This window comes from Callithrix jacchus, chromosome 19 (genome assembly GCF_049354715.1).
Source record: "Callithrix jacchus isolate 240 chromosome 19, calJac240_pri, whole genome shotgun sequence".
Lineage (NCBI taxonomy): Eukaryota > Metazoa > Chordata > Mammalia > Primates > Cebidae > Callithrix > Callithrix jacchus.
In genome coordinates, this window is record NC_133520.1 from 32,456,542 (window position 1) to 32,482,055 (window position 25,514).

The following is a 25,514-nucleotide window of genomic DNA, read 5'->3' on the forward strand; positions in this document are numbered from 1 at the left end:
GTATCCCTTTTCCACATTTTCTCTGAATCTTATCCCTCTTAGAAACCTCCTTTTAGAAATTATGTCCTCATTCCATAATTCCAGCCTCTGCAGCTCACCTGGTGCTTTAAACATGCCTGGTTCTGATCAGCCCCCTGAATCCCTGTTAGCCATTGTCCTACATTTTTTCTTGCCTTCCCAGCCAGACTTTAAAAAATTGTTTACTTCTTCATTTTATTCTCATACTCATTCTTCTTCCCCTTAATTGGTTTCATTGTGAAATATATTAAACATACATTAGCATTTATAAAACACATATAGTTTAAATAATAATAAACACTTAAACATCTGCCACCCAGTGTAAGAAATATATCGTTGTCAAGACTGTAGAAACTGCCGTGTTTTCATTCATAACTCCCAAGAAGTAACCTTTATCTCGACTTTTGTGAGTCATTTTCTTACTTTTATTAGTTAATGTATCGTCTATTAAGTATGTCTCTAAACGGTGTGTTGTCTTGTTTAGCCATATTTTGAACTTGATCTGTTCAACTCATAATGTTTGTGTTTTTCTGAGATTTACTTCTTTTTCTCAGCATTATACTTTGAGATTTATTCATGTTAATGGGTGTAAGATAACTTTGGTCATTCATATAATTTGCCACAATTTATTTGTTTTATTACTGGTAGAGTTTTGAATTTTTCCCAATATTTTACTTTGATGAACATTCCTGCTATGAATATTTTAAACATGTTTTCTGGTGCACATGTGTAAGAATTATTCTAGAATATGAACCTGGGAGTTGAATTATTGGGTAGCATATCTATGTATATTCAAACTTTATTAGGTAATGCCAATTTCTTTTCACAAATGGATGTGGTAGTGTGCTTTCCCACCAGTAATGGATGTGTGTATTTGTTGTTTTCTGGTTTTGCCAGTACTTGATATGGCCAGACTTAAGTTTTTGCAAGTCTGTTGATGATGATGATATTTTGTTTTGGTTTTAGTTTGCATTCCTTTTTTTTTCTTTTCAGACAGGCTCTCACTCTGTTGCTCAGGCTGGAATGCAGTGGTAGGATCTCAGCTCACTGCAACCTCTGTCTCTCATGTTCAAAGGATTCTCCTGCCTCCACCTCCTGGGTAGCTGGGATCACAGGTATGCACCACCACACCCAGCTGGTTTTTTTTTTTTTGGAGAGGGAGTCCTGCTCTGTTGCCAGGCTGCAGTGTAGTGGCGTGATCTTGGCTCACTGCACCCTCTGACTCTTTGCTTCAAGCGATTCTCCTACCTCAGCCTCCTGAGTAGCTGGGATTACAGGTGCTAGACACCAGGTCCAGCTAATTTTCATATTTTTAGGAGAGATGGGGTTTCACCATGTTGGCCAGGATGGTCTCAATCTCCTGACCTTGTGATCTGTCCACCTTGGCCTCCCAAAGTTCTGGGATTACAGGCGTGAGCCACCGCGCTTGGCCTTAATTCCATTTCTATGATCATTAATGAAATGGAGCTTTGTAGAATAAATCTATAGCCTCTTTGGATTTTACTTTTTTGTAAAATGGCATCTCAAGTCATTTGTTTATTTTTCTGTTTTTTTCCCCATTTTAATTTTTTATTTGTGGCCATATATTATGTGTCTTACATATCCTAATCCTTACATATTAGACACGTTGCAAATATCTTCTCCCAATTGTGGCTTATCTTTTCACTTTATTTTGTGATGTCTTTTAAGATAAATGCTGATTTAAAATTTATTAATCTGTTGTTTTTGGTTTGTGTTCTTATTGTTTAAGAAGTCTTTTCTTACTCTGAAGCTATTAAGATATTCTCCTATATTTTCTTCTAAAAGTTTCATGATTTGACCTTTTACATTTAGGTCTACAATTCATCTGGAGTTGATTATTATTTTTGGTGTGGTACCAGAAGGGGTCCAATTTTACTTTATGTTTTTCTCTGTAGATAACCAGTTGTTTCATTATCATTAATTAATTAATTTGTATTCTTTCTCCTTTTATCTGTACATTACCCACCCTTTCATATGTTGAGTGTCCATAGATATTTGAGTTTGTTCTGGGTCCTCTATTTCATTCCTTTGATCTATTTCTTTATTCTGGTTCTCGTTTTACACAGTCATGGGTAGTATATTGAGTTGTATTATAGTCATTGAGTTCTATTAAGGCTCCTTATTTGATAGTGCTGGTACATTTTTGTTCTTCTTTAAGAATGTATCAGTTTTTAAGTCCAAGAAGGAATACCATTGTGCTTTTGTGATTACTTTTAATCTTTAGATGATTTTGGGGAGAATTGAATCTTCATGATTTTGAATTATCTGACTCAGTTCTATTCTGACTTTTTAAGGATTTATTACTTTTTTTCTATATCTCTTGTGCATCTTTTAGACTTTTTTCTACTAATGCAGTTATTGAATTATTCCCGTGCCCATAAAAAATAAGCTTATTTTTTATTCTTTTACGTGCACAATATGTATTTTATATTTTTATACTACTGTAAATGGTAAACTTAAAAATGTCATTTTCTGTGTTTGCTGCCTTGGTGTCAGGGAATTAATTGTAGTAGCAGCATGAAGGATGGTTGTGTGTAAGGAAGAGTATAGATCAGTTCAGTGAAGACAGGGTGGTCGTAGTCCAGGTACAGAGAGTCTCATCTCAAGTGGAGGCATTCAGAATTGGAAGGAAGACATTGACTTGAGAAGGAAGAATTCTTAAACCAGGGTTCTCCAGCCCCTGGCTGTGGACCTGCACTTGTCTGTGGCCTGCTAGAAACTGGCTGCACAGCAAGCATTATTGCCGGAGGTCTGCCTCCTATTAGATCATCAGCAGCATTAGATTCTTACAGGGGCACAAACACTATAACTGCGCATGTGAGGGATCTAGGTTGTATGCTCCTTATGAGACTCTAAATTAATGCTTGATGACCTGGGGTGGAACAGTTTCACCCCAAAACCATACCTCCCACCCTCCAGTCTGTGGAAAAATTGTCTTCCATGAAGCTGGTTCCTGGTGCCAAAATGTTTGGGGACCGCTGCTTTACATGTTCCACATTACCCAAAATGACTCTAAGGTCTCTGGCTAGAATGAAGTAAGGAATTCTAGGAAGGGAGTTCAACTTAAGAGATGACATGTTTTGGTTTTGAACATGCCGTGTTTGAAGTTACAGATAAATATTTTAATAAGATAATGAATATACTTGAGCTTTATTGAGTGTCTTCCATGTGCCTGGCAGTGTTCTAAGTGCTTTAGATGAATAGATATTATCTAGCTTAATTCTTGCAGCCTGTCAGTGAGCTGTAGATTCCATTTGTGTTCCTGTTTATTGGCAAAGCAGCATGTTTCACAGATGAAGGTCTCTAAGGCTGTTCAGTTCGTAAGCAGTAGAGGTGGGATTTTAACCGAGGCAGTCTGACTAGAGTCTGCATTTAACCATTTCATTACCTTGCTTCCTAGATAAAGATGTCGAGAAAGCGGTTGCAGAATTTAGGCAGATATCAAAGAGGTCAACACTAGAATGTGATGGCATCCTTACTTCAGAATGCTGGAGGGAGCAGAGGAGTTCTTACCCGAGTGACGGCATGAGGCAAGGGAAAGGAGGATGGAAGAGGGAGTTAGGGTCACATAAAGGGGCAGGAGAAGGACGAATTCAACTAAGGCAGAAAATGGTGTTCACTTGATGCTGTTCATTTTCCGAGAATGCTTTTTTTTTTTTTTTTTAATGAGAAGCCTGTGATTGTACTTTTTCTCTATAGAAAGGTAAACAAGGTACAAAGGTACTTAAGTGCTACTGATGCCCCCTAAGTGTTGAACCTAGAGAATATAGTTTCTGTGGTTATCAGCTTTATAATGTAATTAATGGACATAGTTCTAGAGTGTTTCTAAAAGTTTAAAAACTCAGATATAACTTGTGTCAGTGGGTTTTCTTGTATTTGTGTTATGAATGTGGTTCAAAGTGATGATGTGCTATTTGAATTATAAAGTAGAAATGACACAAGAAAAGTTTGCCATTTAAACACTACAAAGCTAGTGGCAGCAAGCACAGGTCCCTCTAAGGTACTATTCTGCTTGATTGAAAGAAAATTTAAAAAGATAATATATATGAGTAAGCATTTTTAATGGCTTCGAAGGCTTTTATCATCACAACTAATTCTTATTAAGATAACACTTAAACTAGCATTTGATTTGTTTCCAGAGTAAATACAATCCTGTAAAAGGTACAGTAACAGTTAACATTGGGAAAGTATCAGATTGAGGTGACATTTATACGTATGAAAGCTTTTAGTGATAACTTACTCTTGTGAAGCATTTTGCTTTGTTTAGATATTCTCCCAGTTGTGGTCACCATTGCCTAACAGAAAACGACAAAGTTGAGTAGTGTAATGTCGTTGTACCTTCAGTCATGCTACGCACGTGTCTCTTCTCATTCTCCGGCTCCATCCTTTCCGTTTGCTATCTTCTCTTGCATGCCTTTTGGTTTTCCGTGAGTGAGGTGAAGTTAGAATCGAAGAGAGCCTGATAAGGTGTTGCGTCTCCTTCTGTTGCACTGAGTCCTTTACACCAAAATGTACAGATTTACAACAGTGGGGTGGGACCTGCTTTTTTCTAACCTGGACTCTTTACCCATGATCGCTTCACTTTGCTACTCGTTCCTGCGTGTCATCATCTCTCCATCATCTGTGTTTGTTTTCCTTCCAGTACTTCTTGGTGTTAAAGAGTTGTTTTAAATTATGTATCACATTATGTTGTTTCCCTTGAGCCTCCACACAAAAGATCACCTTGTTTTGACAGGAATAAAGAAAGATGACTTTAAGGGATTTACTGTCTTTCCTGTGATTAATACAGTACGCTTGATTAAGATCCAGAAATTGTGAATTTGTGACATGACAGCTATGGACTGAATTTTTTCTTGTTTGTTTTGGGGCTTTAGTTTTCCCAAGGTTTTTACAGCATTTGTATTATTGATATTCAGATATATAAAAGAGTAAGACTTTTAAGTAGCAAAATAGAGGCAAGAGTGACTTGGGTTGCCTTTTCACCTTAGAAATCTTAAATGCTATTGCCCTTACTAATTCAGAAAGAGTCACTAGTAGGCCCTCTGTGTTACGTGGCCGCCTACTGCACACATACTGTTTCCTCTCGCGCATTTGTCATTTGCCTTTGTCTTACTGTTTTATCCATTACACTATTTTGATTTAGATAGTATGGGCTTTAACTGGGGGTTCTTGAGTAAATGAAAAAGATCAAAAGTTTCAAAAAATAAAATTTGCTCTTAATGATAGTATCAAATAAGGAAACTCCTTTGCTTAATGCTTTATAGAAGTGTGGGATCTTTTCCGTGCCACCTACAGGAGGTCATTCACAGGCTGGTGAGAATAAACACATCTTGTGTGTCCTATAGAAATGACAGAAGGAATAGCCAGCTTCCTTTGATCATGGACTGTCAACCTCTATTTGACCTTGTGCGTTATTAACCCAAATGGGCACTGCGGTTTAGCCAAACCAATACTGGATACACAGGAGTCACTCGTTCTCTACCTGCCTTTGCCTGTAGAAATAAATGGTCATGTTGAAGGGATGGCTTAGGGATCTGAGTGTAATTACTTGAAAGAACAATTGAAAATAAAGGCAGAACTGGATAAAGAAAAAAAAAATGTGTGTTTGAGACAGAGGATACCTGCTCGTATGACGTCCTTTCTCTACAGGAAAGCTCCTGCATGCTGTTCTATTGAGCAAAACATACACGTTATTGGATTGTCATTCCTATGATGAAAATATTCTTTGTTTTATGTAGATTTATTTTTGAGTTCTTTTTCTTCATAAGCTGAAGTTGGGGGAGGTGCCAGAATATTATTTCAACTTGAACTTGTAAAGTTAATTGCTTTAAAAAAAAAGCTGACTTCATAAGAACAGAGAAGTGGTGGGCCTTTCAGTTAGTAATTATCCAGTTTAAAGGAATTAAAAAAACCCTTACCAGTTCTCTCGTTAACCACATTTACTAGAAACTTTTTTTAACTAAACTTTTAAAAGTTACTTTTATTTAATTTTGAGACAAGGTCTCGTTCTGTTGCCCAGGTTGGAGTGCAGTAGCACAATCATGGCTTACTGTAGCCTCATCCTCCTGGGCCAGAGCAATTCTGCTACCTCAGCCTCTTGAGTACCTGGGACTACAGGCACACACCACCACTAGCCAATCTGTTATTATTATTATTATTTTTTATTAGAGGTGAGGTCTTGCTATGTTGCTCAGGCTGGTCTTGAACTCCTGACCTCAATCAAGTGATCCTCCTGCCTTGGCTTTCCAAAGTGTTGGAGGTTACAGGCATGAACCACTGTAAATGACTTCCCAAATTAATTTTTAATTAAAAAAAATTTGGCATTAGAAGGTAAAAATCACAGGGTTTTTGTTTGGCCTTTTGTGAGAAATACCTTAGATAATGCAAGTTATTTGAGTTATACTTTAAAAAACAGTATAGTTTGTTGATTTTTTTGTTAAACTTAGATATTTTGATTTTAACTCTTCTCATTATATGAGATGGCTATAGTTTCATCTTATATGTGCTTTTACCAGTTACAATCTCATTTGTTCAGTGATTCTTGCCCACCAAAAAGTATCCTTTTACATGGAAAGTTAGTTCAAAATATTGGTCTGTTTGAATTAATTAGTATTATTGGTTAGGTGTTGTCTAATAAGACTTGTTCCTCTCAACAATGCTGTGCTTAATATGAATTCACATTTTCCTACCATTTCTCATCTACGTCCACTATTTAGATGTTGTCTATATGCTGATTTCTCCCAAATCTTTGTTTTTGATCTTTGTGTCTTCTTACAAGTTCCGTCTTCGTGTATCCCACTGCTTCCTTGTCTTCGCCATTTGGATGACCTTGACCATGGACACCTCACATGGTATCAGGACCTCCTTCTTATCTACCTTTTCTCCAGCTAGCATTTCCATCAGTATTGCCCATCTTCTTTGATTGTGGTCATCAGGTAATCACACATAATTTCTTAGGTAACAGGGTTTTTTTAAAAAAAATTGTTCAGTGCCTCCCTCTCCTACCTCTTTTCTTGCCACTGGGCTATAGAATGTTACTTCCTCCCCCACATCAGAAAATTTCCCAAGCACATAATGTATTTGCATATGTTCTTCCCTTCCTTGGACTATCCTCTGCCTTTCTTCCTAATGCGTGCCCTCACCTCCACCTACCCCACACTAATCCCACCTGGCTGAGTAGTTGATCTTTGGAACTCATGTCAAACATAACATTTGTGAGGTCATCTCCCTTCTAACCCTCACCTCACCTCTTAGCCCCAAGATCTGTTCCATGCTAGTTCTTTATCCCATATTAACATCTATTGTTACATATTACATTTTATTATTTGTTTACATATTTGACTTGCTACTAGATTTTGAGTTTTGAGGTTATAGGATACTGACCTCAGAAAAATTCTTTTTATGAAGTCTTTGACCCACTGACTCTACTATGTAGTGATTTTCCTTGTTCTGGGAAACAAATACCATTAATAGACAGAGACCACTTGTCAACAGCTGTAAGAATGTTCTCGCAAAGTTGCAATGAGTCCCTTAATAGACACAGGCTGTGTATTTGTAAAAAGGGGAAAGAACATTCTAACTTTCTAATTTTGAATTTCTAACATTGTATTCCTGAGAGAAGTAGTAAAAGGAGTAAGCATACTTCTCCCTTTTCGGGGTAGTCACCTGGTCATGCTGGCACGATCTTGTGCTCCTCACTATCCTAAATGAGCTCCAGGCCAGCTTTGGGACCATCGCATTAGATTAGTTAAAGCATCCCATCTTCAGTGAGAGAGTGGGAAAGGTGGATAAAAACCTGGTAGTGTTTGGCCTTGAGTTTGGCACAGAATCATAATTACTCGATACCTGTTTGTATAATTAGGTTAAACTGATTCTCCCTCTTTTTGGGAAAAGGGTTTAGTATCCTGCTGCCATTGCATCGTCATCGTCAATGTACTTATGGTAAGTACATTATAAGTGTGTAAGTAACATAACTGCGTTGTATCAGAGCACTTGTCTTACATTTGGGTATCAAATTCTCCAGATTTAGGAGTGAGCAAAAACACCAGGTTTACCACCAAAATTAAAAAAAAAATCAACTGGTTATTATTGCTGGGGAAGTAGTAGCAGCGTTGAAAAGGGTGACTTGATAAAGGATGTTGTGAAATGGGGGAAACAGATCTAACAGGACAGTGACGTTGCCTCTGTGATTGACTGAGATCCCTTGTGTCTCTAGAACAATGCCTGATGAAGAGCACTGACTTATTTATTCATTAAATTGAATTGAAAGATTTGATGAAGGCCAGGTTTCTCTAAATAATATTCTTGTTTATGGATTAGGTCTTATTATCTATCATACGTGAATTCATTTTATTCAAGTCTTATGTCACGGTTTTGTTTAGTCTGTTTTCTGTTGTTGCTAGCATTTTGTAATTTTTTCTCCCATGAGCTTGTTTGGAGTTAACAATGGCGTTTGAGAAGCAAGCTTCCCGGAAACATAGAAGAGGAGGTTTTTGTTGATGGCAAAAGTAGGGGGTGAGAGTAATGTATGTTCAGAGCAGCTTCTGACCATTTCCTGTCACAGACTTCAAGTTACCTTCTAACTCTAGTAAAATATGGAGATGAACAAGAGGGAAGGCATAATATTATCATGTGATGTATTCCAGTGAGCAGTGTTTTGGAAATAAAAAAGTCTCTTTTAGTGTTTAATTCCTGGTTTTACTAAAAAAAGAAAGAAAGAAACTGTAAACTTAGAGTTAAAAGATTAGTAACTTAATTTGCAAATCAGCAACAGAAAAAGCAGCTCAGAGGTGGTAAGGCCATTTCAAAATGCAAAACTGAGTTTTGTAGATATCTAAAATCTTTTTGTAGAATAGTATTTTGCATATTTTATGATTAATGTTACATCAACAGTTGCTTTGTTTTTGCCTTTTTTTTTTTTTTTTTTTTTTTGAGACAGAGTTTCGCTCTTGTTACCCAGGCTGGAATGCAATGGCGCGATCTCGGCTCACCGCAACCTCCGCCTCCTGGGTTCAGGCAATTCTCCTGCCTCAGCCTCCTGAGTAGCTGGGACTACAGGCATGCTCCACCATGCCCAGCTAATTTTTTTAATTTTAGTAGAGACGGGGTTTCACCATGTTGACCAGGAGGGTCTCGAAGTGCTGGGATTATAGGTGTGAGCCACTGCACCCCACCTTCTTCTTTTATGGCCTTGACACTTTTGAAGAATACTTGTCGGTTGTGTTGTAGAGCATTGCTCAGTTTGCATTTGCTTGATATTTCCTCATGATTAGGTTCAGATGCCATGCATTTTATCAAGAATATAGGAGTGGTGGGTATTGCATTTGAGATTGACAAATGTCAGTGTGTCATACCAAGAAGATTCAGGATGTTTATCTATCTCTGTACTAGTTAACGTTTATATCTAGTAACCAGGTGTAAACTTGGTGGTAGCTGTCAGTTTTCTCCACTGCAAAGTTACTGTCTTCCCCTTTGGAACTGTCGGTATTTCGTGATTCTTTGGTACTGTGCATATATCCTATTTCTCATCATGCTTTCACTATTATAATTTTAGCATCCCTTGGTTATTCTTGCCTGTAGCAATCAATTCAATTGTATTTTCAAGTGATAATTTTTTCCTTTCCATCATGTCTTCTCCACTTATTAACTGGAATTTTACTGTAAAGAAGAGCAATGGAATGAGTCTGTTTTCCCTCATTTATTTATGTTTTTGGTTACTTGTGTCAGTGTAGCCTTATGGGTCTTTATTTTTTGAGGCATAATCCGTAACTGTCATTATATTATCACCCATATTATTCTGGATGAGACCAATGGAAGTGGCTTCATGTTGGCTCCTTTATCTTTGTTATTGTTGTTTTTCTTATTGAGTGACAATTTAAATGACAAACTATGGAACTCGGCTCACTACTAATGAGAATGGTACAAGGCTTGACTTCCCCCCTGCCCATCTTAACCATTTTAAGGGCGGAGTTCAGCAGTGTTAACTCCATTCACATTGTTACCCAGTGCTCCTGTACCCTTTTAATATGCCTCTGCTTTGAGCACTTCCTTATTTTCCGGCACCATACAATAGTTCAGGCTAATCTTGTACTTTCTTTGCCTCAGGTCCTGGTTTGAGTAATTTCTCCACAAAGCCCTGGTTCCTTTCATTGGTGAATGGTATAAAGAAACCACAGTCTGGGCACTAGATATGCTCATTGCTACTGGGATGTCATTGCTTCCAGGTACTCTTAGTAGATTCTATCTGCTAAGACTTAGGAGATATATATATTTACACAAACACATATAACTATTTCTGCTTACCTGTATTTGTATTAAATAGCATGAGGTCATCCTAGTCCCATTGATTCTACTTCAGCTGCATAGGATTTCATTCTAGCATTCTCCCTTTTCTTATATGTAACTCTGCTCTTTACCAGTGAAATACGAAAAATCTCATTTTCTACAGTATATTTACATTATTTGTTCAATCTTATTAATCAGAGGCATTGGTTTCAGAATTACCCATCTCTGTGTGAAAAAGAAATTTTACTTACAAGAATATAATATTTATGTTTAGTCCTTTTTGTCCAGTTTACTTGGGTTAGTTCTTTGCCACACAAATCAAATTTTATTAATTTGTAATACAATTAGATTAATTTCTTACCACTTGTATTCTGTTGTGGATTCTCCCCACTTCCTGGGTGGTTTCAATTTTTTGAGATTGTGAAATAGGGGCATGGCTCTCAGAGTGAGAACGATATGAAGTCGTTTCCTCAGAGAACAGCCACTGCCCACTCATCCTTTCGCCATCCCCATGACTCCATTCTCTCCATCTTGAGCCCACCTGTCTCCCATTAGCTTCTGACTTCTCCTTCCATTTATTTATGTTTCGTACAAACAGGCAGAAGTCAGCAGTGATTTTTATATTTTGATCATGCCTTCTACATTTGTTAACTGGAATTTCAGTGTAAGGAAGAATGGTCTCTTACTCCCCATTTATTTATTTATTCAATTTTTTATGTCAGTGTAGAATCATGGTTATTTATTCTGTAGGTCATAATGTCATAGAATAAATATACAGAATTCTCTGTATGAAATGTGTGGAAAATTTTAAATTTCCTTTTGATTTTTGCTTAAAAGATGGCATACTATATATATATTTATTTTTATTTTTATTTCTATTTTTTGCTTTTTGTAATGTAACCTGGGAACTCTGCATCCGTTGATAGAGGTCTTTGTCACTCTTTCTTATGGCTGCATAGTATTCCATGGAGTGAGTGTATAGTGGTATATTCAACTACTTTCCCATGTGTGGTTATTTACGTTATTTCATTAAGTCCTTTTGTTTAAGAATAGATGATAGCTTTACATTAATTCAGCCCTACTTTTATGTCTTTTAGCAGTGTCTTAATGTTTTCCCACTGTAGACTTTGGATGTACAGATGTCCTTCCAGATATGTGGGGGATTGGTTCCAGGATTCCCCGAAGATACCAAAATCTGCCATTGCTCAAGTGCCTGATATTAAATGGCAAGTACTTCTATGTCACCTATGCATATTCTCCTGTGTACTTTAAATCATCTCTGGATTACCTGTAATACCTAATACAGTGTAAATGCTAGATAATAGTTGTCTTACGGTATTGTTTTGGGAATAATGAAAATAAAAAAATCTGTACACGTTCAGTATTGACACAGTTTTTTTCCCCTGAGTATTTTTGATCCACGGTTGGTTGAATCCACGGATGCAGAACCCATGTGATATGGTCTCGCTCTGTGCCCCCCAAATCTCATCGTGTAACTCCCATAATTCCCGTGTGTTCTGGGAGGGACCCAGTGGGAGGCAATTGAATCTTGGGAGCGAGTCTTTCCCCTGCTGTTCTTATCATAGTGGAAGGGTCTCATGAGATCTGATGATTTAAAAAAATGGGAGTTGCCCTGCCCAGGCTCTCTTTTTGCCTGCCGCCATCCATTTAAGACGTGACTTCCTCCTCACCTTCCGCCGTGATTGTGAGGTCTCCCCAGGCAGGTCAAACAGTAAGTCCAGTAAACCTCTTTATTTTGTAAATTGCCCAGTTTGGGTATGTCTTTATCAGCAGCTTGAAAACAGACTAATACACCATGGATACAGATATCTCGTTACAGTTATTCCTTCGTGTGTTATATTCATTGCTGCCTTTGTAAATGTTTTATTTTCTGCCTTTCATAGAGGTTTTCTCACTCATTCTGACCTGTAATGGGTTATTACTTGTATATATAAAGGCTGTTATTTCTATATCTTCATTTTATATTGTCTTATCGAACTTTTTTATAGTTTGAGTTAATTTTGATCTTTTTTTTTAGAATATTTTATGATACTCTCATTTCATCTTGAAATAAGAGTTTTAATTTTTGTTTTCAAATTCTTATTCTGTTATTTCTTTTGGCTAATGGCAGTTTCTTTTGCCTAATTTGTCTTTTGTCTGATTGCAGTGTTGAGCAGTAGCGGAGGTAGTGGATAACCTTGCCTGTTCCTTGTCTAGTGGAGTTGACTTTAGTGCATCCCCCATTAAGTAAGATACTGGCTTTTGCACTACATCTATTTTATCATGTTAAGAAACCATCCATATATTTCCCTTTGGGTTTTTTTCTTTTTTAAAAATTGATTTTGGGAGGCTGAGACGGGTGGATCACGAGGTCAAGAGATCGAGACCATCCTGGTCAACATGGTGAAACCCTGTCTCTACTAAAAATATAAAAAATTAGCTGGGCATGGTGGCGCATGCCTGTAGTCCAAGCTACTCAGGAGGCTGAGGCAGGAGAATTGCCTGAACCCAGGAGGCGGAGGTTGCGGTGAGCCGTGATCGCGTCATTGCACTCCAGCCTGGTGACAAGAGCGAAACTCCGTCTCAAAAAAAAAAAAATTGATATACAATAACTATACATATTTTTGGAGTGCATACAGATACCTCAGTACGTGCATACAATGTGTAAAGATCAAATCAGGGTTGTTAGTATATCCATCACCTCAAACATGTATCATTTCTTTGTTGGGAACATTAAAAATCCTTTCTTCCAGCTATTTTTAAATACACAATGGATGATTGTTAGCTGTAGTCACCCTACTGTGCTGTGGGACACTAGAACTCACTCCTCCTGTCTACCTCTACGACCTCTTTCTCTCCTCTTTTCTTCTGCTCCTTCCCAGCCTCCGGTAACCATGATTCCACTTTTCTTCAGTTAGATCAGCTTACTTAGCTCTCACACATGGATTAAAAGATGCAGCATTTGTCTTTCTGTGCGTGGATGATTTCACTTAACATAATGTTCTCTAGACTCATCCATCTTGCCACAGTTGACAGGATTTCATTTTTTAAGTGGCTAAATAATAAAATATTATTTTGTGTATATATACCACATTTAAAAAAATCTGTTTATTTGTTGATGAATACTTCAGTTAATTCCATATCTTGGTTATTGTAAACAGTGCTGCAGTTATCATGGGTGTACAGATAGTACTTTGACATATGATTTCCTTTCCTTTGAATATGTGCCCCAGAGTGGAAGTTCCCTTTCTCTGCATCCTCACCAACATCTTTATTAAAAAAAATTTTTTTTTTTTTTGAGATAGAGTCTTGTTTTGTCACCAGGCTGGAGTGCAGTGGTTCCATCTGGGCTCACCGCAGCTTCCGCCCCCTCCCCCCGTCCCCCGGGGTACAAGCGATTCTCCTGCTGCAGCCTCCCGAGTAGCTGGGACTACAGGAGCCCACCACCATACCCAGCTAATTTTTGTATTTTTAGTAGAGACGGGGGTTCACTATTTTGGCCAGGATGGTCTCAGTCTCTTGACCTCGTGATCCGCCCACCTCGGCCTCCCAAAGTGCTGGGATTACAGGTGTGAGTCACCGCATCCAGCCAAGTTGTTTCAGTTCCTTATATATCCTGGATATTAATTTATTGCCGGATGAATGGTTTGTAGATATTTTCTCTTATTCTGTAGGCTGTCGCTTCACTCTGTTGATTCTTTCCTTTTCTGTGCAGAAGCCTTCTAGTCTGATGTAATCCCATTTGTCTATTCTTGCTTTTGTTGGCAGTTCTTTTGAGATCTTACCAGAGAAATCTTTGCCCAGACTAATGTCTGAGATGTTTCCCCATGTTTTCTTCTGGTATTTGCATCCTTTCTGGTGTTACATCTAAGTTTTTAACCCATTTTGAGTTGATTTTTATATGGTGAAAGTTGGGACTCCAGTTCATTCTTCTGAATACAGATAGATATCCTCTTTTCCCAGCACCATTTATTGAAGAAACTCTCCTTTCTCCAATATATGTTCTTGGCAGCTTTGTTGAAATCATTTGGCTATAACTGCATGGATTTATTTCTGGATTCTTTATTCTGTTCCATTGGTCTACATGTCTGTTTTTATACCAGTACCATCGTGCTTTTGTTACTATAGCTTTGTAGTATATTTTTAAGTCAGATAATGCCTTTAGCTTTATTCTTTTTGTTGAGGATTACTTTGGCTACTTGGGTCTTTTGTGGTTCCATAGAAATTTTATGGCTGTTTTTCTATTTCTGTAAGGAAGTCATTGGTATTTTGATAGGGATTGTCTTGAACCTGTAGATCACGTTGGGTAGTAATGACATTTAAACAATATTAATTTTTCCAATCCATGAGCATGCAGCATCTTTCGTGTGTGTGTGTGTTCTCTTCAACTTTTATCAGAGTTTTATAGTTTTCATTGTAGAGATCTTTCACCTCTTTGGTTAAGTTTATTCCTAGGTATTTTATATTTTTGTAGCTATTATAAATGTTATTGCTTTATTGATTTTTTTATTAGATTGTTTTCAATTGACTTATAGATAGGCACCGATTTTTATATGTTGATTTTGTCTCCTGCAACTTCGCTTAATTCTTTTATCAGTTCTAACAGTTTCTTGGTGGGGTCTTCAGATAGTTCTAAATAAAAGATCATGTCATCTGCAAACATGGACAGTTTGACTTCCTCCTTTCCAATTTGGTTTCCCTTTATTTCTCACTGTTGCCTAATTGCTCTGATTAGGGCTTCCTCTTAGAGTTTTATCAGGTGTGGGTGGAGAGTTTTGTTGAAAGCATTTCAGAAGATTGATGGAATGATTATTTTTCCTCTTAGATCTGTTAATATCATATATACAGTTAGTAGATTTTCTGATACTGAATTTACCTTGTGTTCGTGGAGTATTTTATATGGTATGTTTTAAAAAAATTGTTGTATTGAATTCTTGGAAAAAATACTCAATAACATTTTCTTGCTCAGGTCCATTTGTGATATTTGTCTGTAGTTACATATTTTTGAACTCTCTATGTACTTTGGGCATCAGGTTATACTTGCTTTATAAAAATTAAGACATTTAGAAATTGGTCTGTTTAAGCTTTTTATCTCCATTGTGGTGGACTGCATATGTGATGGTGGTTTCGTAAGATTATAATGGAGCTGAAAAAGTTTTATCGCCTGGCTCTATCGTAGCAATTGTAATGTTGTAACACAACACATTACTTGAATGTTTCTGGTGATGCTGGTGTAAAGAAACCCACTGTGTAGCACAGCTGTATAAAAGTATAGCACATATAATTGTGTATGCACATAATACTTGAGGATAACACATGACTATTTCACTGGTTTATACACTTAACAGGCTAAACTTCTATTATTATTTTAGAGTGAACTGTTTCTACTGATTAAAAAAAGTTAACTGTCAAACAGCCTCAGCGAGTACTTCAGGAGGGATTCCAGAGGAAGTCATTGTTGTCACAGGGGATCAGAGCTCCAGGCGGGTTATTGCCCCGAAGGCCTTCGAGTGGGAGACAGGGACAGTGATGATTCTGACCCTGGGCAAACCTAGGTTAATTTTCGTGTTTGTGTCTTCATTCTTAACAAAACAGTCCAGAAGATAAATTAAAAATTTGTTTTAAATTAATAAAGGTTATGGAATAAAGATGTAATGAAAAAGCATTTTTGTGCAGGCGATTTTATTTGTGTTTTAAGGTAATGGTTATTATAAGAGTCAAAATGTTAAAAGGAAAAAGTTTATCAAGTAAAAAGGTGATAGTAAGCTAAGGTTAATTTATTACTTTTCTGCTTTAAAGAGCTTCCCGATGTACTTTCTTTGTCATTTACCATTTTGTGAATGTTCAGTGGGTGCTTGAGAAGAAGGTGTGTTCTCTTCTGTATTATTAGGTAGTAACAGTCAGTCTAGATACATAAGATCTGTTTTTGTTTGCTTGTTTTGACTCTGGTTAAATCTTCTTTCTACTTTATTTGCTTGATTTCTCTTTCATGGAGAATGTATAGGTCTGTTATTGTTAGTGCCTTTCTTCTTACAGCTTCAGTTGTTTTTATGTTATTGGTGCATAGGTATTTATAGATGTTATAATTTTATAGTCAATTGTGCCTCTAAAGTGTTCTTCTTGGGCTGGGCATGGAAAAAAACTAATAAAAGTGCTTTTCTTAATCAACTTTGGCTTGAATTATGCTTTGTATGCTATACCTTTGTCTCTTTAATTTTAGTCATTCTGAATTATTTAGCTTTAGGCATGTTTCCAGTGTATAGAATAGAGCTGGGTCTCGCTTTGTGAACCACATTTAAAATCTACTTCCTAATTAGGTGAGTTAAGCTTCTTTACAGTAAGTCTTCAGTTAATGTCCTGGATAGATTCTCGGAAATGCAGTTTTAAGCGAAATGAATTACTGTATGTTGTAGGAACTTAACTCTTGCTCCTATCCCTTAGCCTATGGTAAAATTGTTTCTTTATACCATAGTGGTTCTGCTTGAAGTTGCCGTTTCCAAGAACCTATTGATGGCATTAAGTGAGGACTTACTATTTGGTGTGACTACATTGGTCTCTGCTCTCTTATGATGTTTTATAATTATGTATATTATTTTTTATTTGTTACGTTTCTTTGTGACATGTATCTTTTTCTTTAATGAGGTGTTATTTAGGAAGTTGCATATTTTGAGTGGTTAACTTTGTATTTATAACTTTTAAATGCCTGTAATTTAATTGCCTATGTTTTTGTTTTTGAGACAGGGTCTTCCTCATACCCACTCTGGAGGGCAGTGTCATTAGGCACGGTTGTAGCTAATTGTAACCTGAAACTCCTGGGTTCGTGGGATCTTCTTACCTTAGCCTCCCTAGTAGTTATGACTATGGGAGTGTGCCACCACACATGGCTAGTTTTATTTATTGATTGTAGAGACAGGGTCTTCCTATTTGCAAAGGTTTGTCTCAAACTCCTGGTCTCAAGCAATCCTCCTCCTGCCCTGGCCTCCCAAAGTGTTGGGATTACAGGCATGAGCCACTGTACCCAGTTTCCATTGCCTGTTTAAACATTTACCATCTGCTTTGTCAGTGTTCAATAGTATCCTTTTTTTCCTGACTTTTGCCAACCAAAGATTGTATTTTACGCTCTCATTTCTCACGCTACAGATTTTTTCTGCATTATTTCTGTTTATTATAACATTTGTACATTGACCTGCTTTTTTCCTACTTGGTTCTGTGCATTGCCGCAATGCATGCCATTTGTACATTAATCTTGGGCTTTTGATGATTAATATTCCCTCGTTTATGTTAGTTTTAGATCTACAGTTATATGTAGGAATGAGCTCATTATCAGTCCTTTTGCTGAAATTTCCCCAGAAATTTCATGGTTGCCTGATGCTTATACTGTTTTATTTAGATTCTTCAAGAAGGGATTATGGATTCTTGTGCGTTGAAAACTTTTTATATAGCCTTGAAACTTGAAGGATACCTTGGTTGTTTATAAAATTTATTATTCGTACTTTGTTATTGAATTTCTAAAAAACGCTTTTCCATTGTTGCATTGTATTTTGTTTTAGACAACTCTGATGCCATTTGAATTTATTTGCCTTCCTTCATCATTTTGTCATTCACGCCTAGTGGCCCTGTACACTTTTTCTTTGTTTTTGAAGCCTAAGAATTTACTGGGATGTGTCTTAGAGTTGACTGTTCCAGGTAAATTCTCCCAGGTACTGGTTGACCCTCTTAATATGCAGATTCAAATTTTCTTTTATTTTTGGAAAATTTTCTTGGATTACCATTGGTTCTGTTTATTTTTATTCTTAAAAATTTTTTCTGGGACTCTAGTTTTATCAATGTTATATTTGTATATTGCTTTCTAATTCTATCACTTTCTCTTTGACTTTTTATTTTTTAATTTTTATTTTTTCTAAGACAGGCTCTTGCTCTGTTGCCCAGGTTGGAGTGTAGTGGCGTAATTTCAGCTCACTGCAACCTCCACCTCCCAGGTAAAGTGTTTCTCGTGGTACAGCATCCTGAGTAGCTGGGATTACAGGCTTATGCCACCAGACCTGTGTTTTTAGTAGAGGTGGGATTTTGCCCTGTTGGTTAGGCTGGTCTTGAACTCTTGGTCTCGAGTGATCTGCCTGCTTTGGCCTCCAGAAGTACTGGGATTACAGGTATGAGCCACCATGCCGGCCTAATTTTCTTTAGTTTTAAAAGAATTGTTATTTAGAATTTTATTTATATAGGTGTTTTTAAACATATGACTTTATATTTAAAATTAGTTTTCTTAGATATATGTATTAAAGGAAGGAAAACTAAAGCAGACTTTCCTGACAATAAAGCACTGTTTGCAGTGTTTGATTTCTTACATTCATTTCTCAACCATTACTATTCTAGGACTGTCTTTTATAAGGATGGTTGAAACTAGGGCAGATTGTCACATGTCTGGAATTGTTCTTTCTATAAGCAAGACTTTATTAATACTGAAGGGTATCTCCCTCTGTCTCTGGCTGTGGTTCTCTTGAAAGTGCTTCATTCTGACTGAAGGCAAACTTTTTCTTTCTGCATGAAGCTTTATATAGAAACCTGGCACGACAGGGCACTTTTGGGTCATACCTTGAGTCTTAAGAAATGTTGAAATCTAACAATGATGCTTCTGTTCATCAAGGCAAGGGTATTTGTAACAGAGCGAAACTGAAACCTGTTTCTTACTCGCCAGCCCACAAGGAGGCAGCTTGATTTTATCACCAAAGTTTCCTGACACCAGGACGTGACTTCAGGAAGAGGAAAATAACACTTATTGACACCAAATATACCCTTTAAGGCCTTAAATGAATAATTGGTATATGTGAACAATGAGAAAAGAGGCTAGGAAGGATACCCAGTTTCAGTTTTGTCTGTTGTGTCGTACCTGGAGATATTTAGCGTAAACCTCTTCCCTGATGGTCCACTTGACCTCAGTTGTTTCACTGTTGCAAATGCATTTACAATTATTCTAGAAGGTGATCTCATTCTGTAGGTGAATCCCTATAAGAACATTATAGAAGGTTATTATAGCAACTCCTAAGCTTAAGCTGGTGATCAAAATGTTTCGGGGCACCTCAGTCACATGCGTGCTTGACCTTTGGGAAATCCGGTTCTTTCCTGTTGCTTGTTTGTATCCTGGCACTGTCACCCTCTTGTGCCTGGGCTAGTTTCAGCCACTGTCTGCCTGAGCCCACATTTTATGTCTTTTTCATTTTGGTGTGTTTTACAAATTTATTGAATTACTACTTTGAACCAAGCATTGTGTTGGGGGCAGGGATAAAAGTGGAGTTCCCATCTATTGTTTCATAGGTAGGGCAGTGTGACACTTGCCAGTTTACTTATCCTCAGCCCCCTGTCCCGCCTTGTTTGCCTTTCCTTGGGTGATGTAACTGGACTCCATAATAGTTGTGCTTTGTCAGCTGGGGTAATGGTAACTTTGTTAGTAGAGGGTTCTTGGAGGGAAATCGCAATGTGATGGCAGCAGGAAAGCGCTTGTCTTCTGGGTTCCAGCTTTCCTCCATTTTTAATTCATTCCAGGAACTGGAGATGGGTGCGTGGAAGGCCTGGTGGAACTCACATGATAGCATCGATCCTGCCTCCTTTCCCATGACACTACAGACTGCTCAGTTTGCTCAGGCTGCTGTTACAAAATACAATACAGTGGGTGGGTTAGAAACAACAGAAATTTATTTTTTCATGATGCTGAAGGCTGGGAATTCCAAGAATAAGATGCCAGCAGGTTTGATGTCTAGTGAGAACTCACTTCTTGGTTCATATAAGGCATCTTGTAGCTGTATCCTCATACAGTGGAAGGAACAAGGCAGCTAGCTTTATGGGATCTCATTTATAAGGGCATTAATCTCATTCAGGAGGGCCCCACTCTCATGACCAAATCATCTCTCAGGGGCCCTGTGTCCTAATATCATCACATTGGTGATTATATTTCAACATATGAACTTGGGGGGGGAACACACATTCAGCCAATAACATAGGCCATATCCCTCAAGAAAACCTGGTTTTAGCTATAATTGTCTGTACTTATTGATCTTCAGTACCTTCTCTGTCTAGATGACATGTATTAAAATATCTTTTATTATCTAAGTCTAACAGCATTTCCCTCTGGAAGTCTTCCCTAAACAACAGCCTATATTAGTATGTTCTCGCACTGCTGTAAAGACATACCCGACTGAGTAATTTATGGCGAAACGAGGTTTAATTGACTCATGATGGGTTCCATAGCTCCTACAGGAAGCATGGCTGGGGAGGCCTCAGGAAACTTACATCATGGCAGAAGGTGAAGGTAGGAGGTACTACTCACTTTTTTTTTTTTTGAGACGGAGTTTCGCTCTTGTTACCCAGGCTGGAGTGCAATGGCGCGATCTCGGCTCACCGCAACCTCCGCCTCCTGGGTTCAGGCAATTCTCCTGCCTCAGCCTCCTGAGTAGCTGGGATTACAGGCATGTGCCACCGTGCCCAGCTAATTTTTTGTATTTTTAGTAGAGACGGGGTTTCACCATGTTGACCAGGATGGTCTCGATCTCTTGACCTTGTGATCCACCGGCCTCGGCCTCCCAAAGTGCTGGGATTACAGGCTTGAGCCACCGCGCCCGGCCCGGTACTACTCACTTTTAAACAACCAGATCTTGGTGAGAACTCTATCGGGAGAACAGCAAGGGGGAAGTCTGCCCCCATGATTTGATCACCTCCCACCAGCCCCCTCCTCCAACAATGGGAATTACAATTTGACATGAGAATTTGGTGGGGACACAGAGTCAAATCATATCACAGCCCAAGTTAGATTTCCCAACTTGAATTCCTTTAAAGCATCTTTACCCTAGCTGTGTTATTCTGTTAGACTGCATTATAATTTTTGGTTGGCTTGTGTTTTTCCTTCTGAAAACTGTGAGTTCTTTAATTTCAATATCACTAGTGCCTAGTAACATAGCCTCTCAGATGCTTACTGAATGCAATTTTCTATTTACTGTTTACTCTTTCCTTCCACTTAAAATAATACCTTTGATTTATTTATTTTTAAATTTTACTTATTTATTTATTTTTAATTAAGAGACAGGGTCTTGCTGTGTTGCCTAGGCATCACGAACGTAGTGACTTTCATAGATGCAAGCATAGCACACTGTAGGCTTGAACTCCTGGGCTCAAGAAGTCCTCCAGCCTCAGCCTCCTGAGTAGCTGGAACTACGGGTACAAATACTGTGCCTGTCTTATCTTTTATTGAGTAATCTGTTAGGTACTTCTATATACTTTGTCTAGTTTAATCTCATTGTAGCTTCAGGAAACAAGGTTAGAGAATTTAAGTGTCTTGTCCCCATGTTTATATAGCTAGGAAGTTACATAGTTCATTTTAAAACCTGGGTCATTTCTGCTCCTAAGAACCTTGAATATTCGAAAGATGTTAAAAACTAAGTTTTTGAAATATAACTATTTTGTTTCTACACTTATTTTTATTTTGTGAATACAGATCCATTAGCATATCAGAATAATTAAATATTTAGTTTAAAAGTCCTGGTTTTACATATACTGAGAGGTTCATTAGCAGAAAATTGCTTACTAATAGTGTCTTATCCTCTTCAGCATCAGAATGAACAAAATGATTCTTTTATTTCTCTCACAGTGATTTTTAAAAATAGATTTTACTTTTTTAGAGCAAGTTTAGGTTCACAGCAAAATTGAGAGGAAGGTACGGAGATATCCCATGTATACCCTTCCCCACTTATCTGCAGCCTCCGCCATTATCAGAATCCCCCATCAGAATGGTACATTTGTTACAATTGATGAACCTATATTGACAATTCATTATCACCCAGAGAATGTAGTTTACATTAAGGTTCACTTTGGGTATAGTATATTCTGTGGATTTTGACAAATGTATAATGAGGTGTACCCACCATTATGGTATCATACAGAGTAATTTTTGTATATTAATTATGTATCTGTAAACTTACTAAAATAGCTTATTTGTTTTAAGAAGGTTTTTTTTTGGACAATACTATTGAGAGTTTTACACACATAGTTATCTCATCTGCGAGCAAAGACAGTTTTGTTTCTTCCTTCCCAATCAATGCACCTATTATTTATTTGTTTTTCTTGGCTTGTATTAACTAGGACAGGGGTCCCCAACGCCTGGGCCATGAACTGGTACTGGTCAGTGGCCTGTTAGTAACCAGGCCACACAGCAGGAGGTGAGCGGTGGCTGAGTAAATGCAGCTTCATCTGTGTTTACAGCCACTCCCTCTTGCTTGCGTTACCACCTGAGCTCTGCCTCCTGTCAATCAGCGGCAGCATTAGATTCTCGCTATTGTGAACTCCGCATACAAGGGATCCAGGTTGTTTGATGATCTGTCACTGTCTCCCATCACCCTCAGATGGGACCTTCTAGTTGCAAGAAAACAAGCTTAGGGCTCACACTTATTCTATATTATGGTGAGTTATATAATTATTTCATTATATAGTACAATGTAATAATGAAAATAAAGTACACAATAAATGTAAAGTGCTTTAATCATGCTGAAACCATCTCCTACCCAATTCGTGGAAAAATTATCTTCCCTGAAACTGGTCCCTGGTGCCAAAAAGGTTGGGGACTGCTCAACTAGGACATCCAGTACGATATTGAAAAGGAGTGGTGAGGGGACATTTTTGCCCTTGTTTCTGATTTTAGTGGGAAAGCTTTGAGTTTCTCACCATTAAATACGATGTTATCTATATGTTTCTATAGTTTTTGATCTAGTTGAGGAAGTTACTCTATATTCTTTTTTTGTTTTATTTTTTGTTGTTTTTTGAGATGGAGTTTCGCTCTTGTTACCCAGGCCAGAGTGCAATGGCGCAATCTCGGCTCACCGCAACCTCCACCTCCTGGGTTCAGGCAATTCTCCTGCCTCAGCCTCCCGAGTAGCTGGGATTACAGGCATGTGCCACCGTGCCCAGCTAATTTTTTGTATTTTTAGTAGAGACGGGGTTTCACCATGTTGACCAGGATGGTCTTGATCTCTTGACCTCGTGATCCACCCGCCTCGGCCTCCCAAAGTGCTGGGATTACAGGCTTGAGCCACCGCGCCCAGCCCAGTTACTCTATATTCTAGTTCACTGAGACCTTTTATCATGAATGGGTTTTGGATTTTGTCAAGCACATCTATCAATAGATGCAGAAAAATCTATTGATATGATTATGCAATTTTTCTTTAGCCTTTTGATTTTCAGATGTTGAACCAGCCTTGCATTTCAGAGATAAATCCCACTTAGTCATGGTGTATATTTCTTTTTATACATTGTTAGATTTGATTTCTGAATTGTTTCTGGATGATTTTGTATCTGTGTTCATGATAAATACTAGTCAGTAGTTTTCTTGTGTTGTCTTTGTGTGGTTTTGGTATTAGGATAATGCTGACCTCAGAATGAGTTAGGAATTACTTCCTCTTGATTCTGATTTCTACAAAAGTTACAGAAAATTGGCATAATTAAAAAAAATATGGTAGTATTCACCACTGAACCAATTTGGGCCTGGTGCTTTCTGTTTTAGAATGTTGTTAATTATTGATTCAATTTATTTAATAGATCTAGGCCTATTCACACTGTCTTTTTCTTCTTACATACTTTTTGCAGATTGTTTTTCAAGTTTTGGTTCATTTTATCTAGGTTATGAAATCTGTGATTTGTTAGATCAATCAGGGGTAAGAAAATTAAAAATTTTTATTTTACTTATTATTTTATCAATCTTTTCTTTGTTTTTTATATTTTATTTTTTGAGGTGGTGTCTCACTCTGTCACTCAGGCTGGAGTGTGTGGTGTGATCCCAGCTCACTGCAGGCTCAACCTGGGCACAGGTGATCCTCCTGAGTAACTGGAATTGTAGGCACTCACCACTATACTCAGCTAATTTTTGTGTATTTGGAGAGATGGGATTTTGCCATTTTGCCCAGGCTGGTCTTGAACTCCTGGGCTCAAGTGATCTTTCTGCCTCTGCCTACAATAGTGCTTGGATTATAGGCATAAACAACCGTCTCCTGCTTCTTTCTTTATCTGGCTCCAAGTTTCTGACCTACATCATTTTTATCCTGTGTAAAGGATTTTTTTAAAACTTCCGACCAAATCTCTCAGTTTTTGTTTGAGAAAGTAGTTTTCCTTCACTTTTGAAGAGTGATTTTGCTGGTTACAGAATTCTATGTTGTTGTTATTTTTCTTTTTTTCTATCAACACTGTATTTTACTTTCCTTCTTGCTTGCATGGTTTCTAGCAGAAATCAGATGTAGTTCTTATCTTTGCTCCCGTATAGCTAAGGGTTTTCTTTACCCCTTTCTTTATCTTTAACTTTTTGTCGTTTACATATGTGATGCATAGGTTATGGTTTTTCTAAGTTTTTATCCTGCTTGGCATGCACAGTCTTCTGAATCTTTTGTTTGGTGTGTGACATTAAGTTAGGGAAATTTTCTGTGATTACTGTTTTGTGTATTTCTGCTGTCTCTTTATCTTGTACTTCCCCTTCTAGTATTCCTATCACATGTATGTTTCACCTTTTGTAATAATCTCATTATTCATGGATATTCTGTTCAGAGGTTTTTTTGTATTTTTGTTTTTAGTCTTTTTTCTCAGTGCTTTTCAGTTTTGTACATTTCTCTGGTGATATCTTCAAGATCAGAGAGAGTCTTTGCTCAGCCATGTCTGGTGTACTAGTAAGCGTGTCTAAGTCATTCTTCATTTTTGTTAGTGGTTTTGATTTCTCTTATTTGTTTTTCATTCTGTTTTAGAATTTCTTTTTGTCTGCTTATGTTGCCCTTCCGTTCTTACATGCTGTCTGTTTTTTCCATTGGCACCCATAACATGTTAATCATTGTTGTTTTAGATTCCCAGTCTGATAATTCCAGCATTCTGCCATATCCGAGTCTAGTTCTGATGCTTGCTGTCTCTTCAAATTGTCTTTGATCCTTTTAGCATGCCTTGCAATTTTTTTTCTTGATATTCAGACACAATGTACTGAGGAATGGGAACTGGTGTAAACAGGCCTTCCGTGATGTGGCAGTAAGGTGTGAGGGAAGAGACAGTGTTCTGTCATCCACTGATTAGGTCTCAGTCCTTTACTAAGCCTGTGCTTGCTGTGATCCTCACAAGTGCTTCTTAGTCTTCTCCCAGTCAGTAGGGACTACAAGGCTAGACTTGGCTGGAGCTGGGCATTT

General features: G+C 37.7%; 1 long non-coding RNA gene across 1 annotated transcript in view; it reads left to right on the forward strand.

The window, feature by feature from the left end:
* Window positions 1-1,010: 1,010 nt before the first annotated feature.
* The window catches only part of LOC144580401 (uncharacterized), a 75,939-nt gene continuing 51,435 nt past the window's right edge, over window positions 1,011-25,514 (forward strand). Inside the window, exon 1 of the long non-coding RNA XR_013529853.1 lies at window positions 1,011-1,133. This is a non-coding gene — a long non-coding RNA (uncharacterized LOC144580401). The remainder of the gene's footprint in view (window positions 1,134-25,514) is intronic.